Source organism: Chrysochloris asiatica, unplaced genomic scaffold, assembly GCF_000296735.1.
Source record: "Chrysochloris asiatica unplaced genomic scaffold, ChrAsi1.0 scaffold00210, whole genome shotgun sequence".
Classification (NCBI taxonomy): Eukaryota; Metazoa; Chordata; class Mammalia; order Afrosoricida; family Chrysochloridae; genus Chrysochloris; species Chrysochloris asiatica.
The window spans coordinates 5,345,349-5,351,409 of NW_006408728.1; positions in this window are offsets into that span (position 1 = coordinate 5,345,349).

Sequence of the window (6,061 nt, forward strand, 5' to 3'; positions counted from 1 at the left end):
AAATGATAATTCCCTCAAATGTGTATTATGGGGCAAGGGGGGATTAGGGTTTTAAGATGTAGGCAGTTGGGATTTTTAAGGGCCCTTTTTCAATAACTGGAACAATCTAACAAAAAACCTGTTTAACTAGATGACAATGACTATTTTTGTTTTTATTAAAAGAAAGCTGACATGCCTACCAATATTTAATCGTTTATGATTGTCTTTTTATAACTTCTATTCTCAGCATACTGTTTACCTGTTGGAGGAAAAATGTGGCAGATAGAAGTTATTGAAGCATAGTGGTAGTCTGAAAGTATGCAAAATGGGATGTGTCTTTTTTAAGCACCTGGAAGAAACACTTCTAAGCATTCTCCTTGGTATCCTCAAGATTGCAGTATGTTTTTTTGAATGGAGTTACTGAACAGTAACATAGCTATGATTTTAGGTACTTAAAACACCTGACTTTAAATATTTTGACTTGGAGATAACATTTTATATAGAAAAACATTTACTGTAACAGAGAGCGGAAGTATTTTATCTTCTGAATCTTGTTTGTTAACAATAACAAAACAACCCTAAGGGCAGGCCTAAAAATTACTTGCTGGGTTTGTGAATACGACCTGTTATCAGAACTATGTTTTTGTTCAGTTTTTCCATTCAACTGGGTAAATATTGGTTGGGATGACTTGAATGCTACACATTTAATTTATGGTGCCAAAATCAGCATGTCCTGATGCTGCTTATGCAAACACATTAAAGGCACTCTGCAGGAAATCCTCACATCGTGGGATTAACAACCAAATGTTGTATGTGTACTCATTTACTACTGAGAGTTTGGGAGAATATTTAATTTTCTTTCAGTGATGAGCTTAAGGTTATTTGGAAAATATTCACCTTGGCAGTAACAGGTGTGAGGTCCCCTGTCCCTTAGAAGACAATGCACGCAGGAATGTAATAATCCAACTGGGATGAGGTGACTTTAGTGACTGCCTTGGGTAAGGGAGGGAATTAGGTAATTTGCTACATTAATTCAAAGAAACACCAAGAAAGAAAATGGCTTATAGTTCCTAACTCTCCACCTCTTCCTGGTTTGGTTATGGATTAATTCTAGGTGGATGTGGTTGTTAAATACTGTTGAGCCCATTCCAACTCATAGCAACCCTGCATAGGATTTCTGATGAGCGGCTGGTGGCTTTGAACAGCCAACCTTGGCTTACCCTACAGCTCCACACAACTTGTCCACTATGGTGACATCACTCTTTTTTAACTTTATTGAATTGAGTGAAGGTTTACAGAGCAGATCATCAGTTTTAAATCATTATAAGGATTGCAATCCCCTTCATGTACCAACAGTTAACGGTATTTGCCTGTTTATTTTAACTCTTACATTCCTCTATGTCTCCTGTTACCTTCATATTTACTATGCTAGCCTCCCTCTTCTTGATTATTGCCTGCCTTATCACCCAAGTTGGAGTCCTGATGTGGCACTGTGGGCTAATGCACTGGACTGCAGGGTCAGCTTGAACCGCAAGTTCAGCTGTTCAAGCTTACCAACTGCTCCTCGGAAACCCTATACAGGGTCTCTGTGAGTTGTAACTGACTTGATGGCAATTATCAGCATCACCCATGGTAACACTTAGCATAGTGGTTATGAATTGGGCTGCGAACCGCAAGGTCAGTAGTTCGAAACTACCAGCTGCTCTGCGGGAGAAAGATGAGGTGTTCTGCTCCTGAAATGATTAACAGCCTCGGAAACCCTGTGCCAGGGTCGCTATGAGTCAGAACCGACTCCACGGCACATAACAACAATCCTCTAGCCAGAGTCCTGATATGGTGCTATGGGCTAATGCACTCTGAACTGCAAAGTTGGAAGTTCAAGTTCACCAACCACTCCTTGGAAACCCTATACAGGGTAGCTATGGGTTGTAACTGGCTCGATGGCACTTAACAATCTTCTAGCCCATGAAATAATTTTTCTTCATCCCTACCCTGTCACTAGAGATCATTTTCTTTTATCAAGAAAACTTTTTCTTAACTTTTTACATCATTGATTTCACAGTATTTGTCCTTTTGTGATTGCATTTTTTTAATGGATTTGTATTATGACCTGTATACGCAGACCCCCCAAAAAAGTTTTAGGATTTGACAAAATCCTTGAAATCATACCTTGTTTAAGTGACACTGGGCCATCAAAAAGTTCATGGAAATTTTTCATTATTTAAAAATTTCCCCAAAACTTTGAAGCCTTGTCCCCCATGTAGAAATATTTTGGGTTAAAACAACTAATTTAGTAGCTAAACATGTATTTTACCTTTGAGTTTGGGAGTAGTTGTTTGCCCCAAGTAGTAATAATACTAGTCATTTATAACAGTACATAAAACATTAGATAGCTGAGTTTTTCCAGCTCTCAGAATCCTTAACATGAAATAAACAAAAGAGAAAATCCATAGGACGTTATTCCAAGTTGACAGCTGCCTTCAGAAGTATAGAAAGCTCTCGTTTGCATCCTGTTTTATTCAAAAAAAGATGTGAGGCAGTGAGCATAGTATACAAGATAACTGGATGAAAAAGGCGCACTAACATGAATGTAGAATTCTTGGCAATTCTGTCACAAGCTTGATCTTATGAACAAGAGCACTGTTAGGTCATATTAACTACTATAATAAGTGAACATTATCTTAAAAAAGTATCAAGCCTTGCACCAGCTTTAAAGAAAACAAGGATTTGTACTTAAAATGTCAGAACTGAATAAAACAACTTTAAAAAGTGAACAAAGCATTTGAACACATTCTGGTGTGGTACTGTAGAATAAACACCTATGCCAGTAAAATCAAAAGATGCTAAATATCTAGTTTTGTGCCGGTGAGTTGGTTCTGACTCCTAGTGACTGTAAAGGGGTTCTGAAAGTGGCTGTTGAGTTTGAACTGACAAACTCATGGTTACCAGTTCAGTGCTTACTCTACCACACCACCATACCAGGATTTAGGAAGATACAAATTAAGAACAACCTCATGTGTTCTCACTGTGGCGCTGCAGGTTAATGTGCTGGACTACAAAGTCATTTTGCAGTTCAAAGTCATCTGAACTCACCAGATTAAGCTCACTCAGAAACCCTACACAGGGTTGATATAGGTCCGAACCAACTTGACAGCACTTAACAATACACCTCATAAACTAAATTATGGCCAGCGGACAAAGCAACTAGTCAAATTGGAGGGCTTACAAAACACTAGTCCTGGTGTGGCACTGGACTTCACAACAAGGTTGGCAGCCATTCCTAAAATTATACAGGGTCACTGAAATGGAATTGACTTTGGAAAACAGTTTGGCAGTTTCTTACAAAGTAGCGGACTTAAAAGACACAGTACACCTAACTAAAAACCACACAGAGAGTAGCAACTGGGCTCTTCAAAGCTGAGGATCCATCTAAGGTGCAGCTACTGTTCTTTGCATGTGCGGAAGATAGGAGTGATGAAAACTGATTCTTGGAATCAGTCCAATGGACTAATGGAACACGTGAACATCAGTCTCCAGGACTCCAAAACCTGAACTAGAAGATGCCCTGCTATCCCTACCAACTGCTCTGGAAGGGATCTAGAGTGTCTTAGAGTTGGAGACAATTTGGAACAAACCTCCAAATTATAAAAAACTGGTTGGAAAGGCGAGGAACCCGACACTTATGTCCTCTGCCACCCTTCAGGTCTAGAATGCAACTCATGGCCTAGTTTTCAACCAAGCGGTGGATAGGTATATAGGGGCAACACCACTAGTGAGGTATGGTTACCATGAAGTAATCATTCAAGCATTTACTTGGGGACAAGGTTAAGAGGGGCTGGGTAGGAGGGCAGAATAGAAATAGGAACCACAGGGAGGAATTGGGATAACTTGTTACACGGGGGTTGCATTCATTGAGATGAAACTAGTGTGTGTGATTTGCTGCATGTAAAACTGATGATCTGTTCTGTAAACCTTCACACTCAATTCAGAAAAAGTTTCACACACAAAAAAATCACGAGAACCATTTTTTTTTTTTATGGAAATGCATAGCTTTTTATTCGACCCATTAACATTTTTGAGTTATCCATTTTTTTCTGTTCTTTTGATGTTACATAATATTTGTTTCACAATAAACTTCAAACCATTGTACTATCAACTGAGTAAATTCTATTATCCTGTTTGGCAGAAATCCAAAGAAGATAAACATAAATTATTAGTTTCCATTAAAACTTTGAGACTCAAAGCTTTTTAAAAGACAACAGAAAAGATCTGCTTTTACACTTAAAATATATTTCAGTGACAACCAAAGAAATGGTTTCCCATTTCATACTGTAATTCCTTAAGAGATAAAACCAAAGAATTTTAAGAAATGCAGCCAGAATCCAAGTGGCCATCTGGGAATATCAAAACCATTCAAACTGTTCAAGCAAAACCATTCATTCTTACTAGACTTGCAGGAGTTCTATACTGAGCTAATGTAGTTAGTTTTAGCCCCAAACCATTAGTCAACAAAGTTGGAAAGGCAGAGAAAAAGTTAGTATTAGAGTTGTTGTCTCCTATCAAGTCAGTTCTTACTCATAGCGACCCTGTATATAAGGTCTCCTGAGGAGCAACTGGTGGGTTTGAACTACCAATCTTTTGGTTGGCAGTCCAGTGCTCACCCTACAGCACCACACAAGTACTGCATTCTTAAAGGGTTGTAAACTGCCTTTAAGTCAAGTCAGTTCCAACTCATAACAACTGTACATAGTTTCTGAGCAGCTGGTGAGTTTGAACTGCGAGCCTTGCAATCCAGTGCTTACCTAACAGCACCACACCCTGAGGCAAGAAATAATATGCTTCACTCTCATTGTGCCTTGGAAGACCTGGCTAAAAGGTGTGAGCAGGCAAAACCAATACTAGAAACCCCATAGCTGAATGATCAGTGTCAGTGTATTAGAAATTCTTCAGGAAGAAGAGTTTGAAATTGGTTCTTGCTAAGGATAACTAACCAAACGAGAGACACTTTGGTTTTTCTTACTCTTGTTTCTCAAAATTGCCAGTTCAGTTACATGTACAAGGAAACTTCACAAGTGATCTGCTAAGAATTAACACAAAAAAAACTCTACATACAGTTCAGAATACCCATTATTAGAACGTTAGGAAACAGATGAAGTTAATGTAATTTTAAGGATGTCTCCTAGGGTGGAGAGATGGGTCAAAATCCTCACATTTTTTTATGTGCTAACATTCAATAGCCACAATTGTCCTACTTAAGTAACTCAAAAGTACCTTTAGGTACTCAATTCTTTTGTTCCGGTCTTCTGAAATAATTTAATTACACAATGAGTATATAAAATTTTTAAAGATGACAGACATGAGTATATAAATTCAAACACAAAGGAGCTTCAAAAAGTTTGAAGAGAAATGGATTTAAAACATAAGAGGAGTTTTTCACAAACTCTTGACTGCCAGAAAAACAAATCTGTGTTAGAAGAAGTATAACTAGAAAGCTCCTTAGAAGCCAAGATAGCCAGACTTCATCTCTCATACTTTGGACACATTATCAAGAGCAACCAGTCGCTGGACAAGGACATCATGCTTGGTAAAGAGGAGGGTCAGCGAAAAAGACCCCAAACGAGACGTACTGGCATAGCGGCCACAACAATAGGCTGAACCATAGCAGCAATTGTGACTATGGTGCAGGATGGGAGGTGTGTTTCCGTTGTATGTAGGGTCGCTAGGGTAGGAATGGATTCAACTGCACCAAATAACAACACCCCACCTCTTAATTAGTTTTGTCTGTTATAGTTCAGTAATTAAACAAACTGCTGTAAGAAACTAAAATATAAAAGATACACTGACAGTTTAATTGCTAAAATCGTATGAGGGGCCGAATTCTTTTTAATCCTTTGCCTGGAATTTACAAATGAGTGGGTGGGTAGAAGTGGCACTTTCTATGAGATTTTTTTTTCCCTCATACACACACACACAAAGTGTTGTGGTGGCTTCTTGTTGTTATGTGCCATGGAGTCGGTTCCGACTCATAGTGACCCTGTACAGAGCTTCCGAGGCTATAAATCTTTACGGGAGCAGAAAGCCT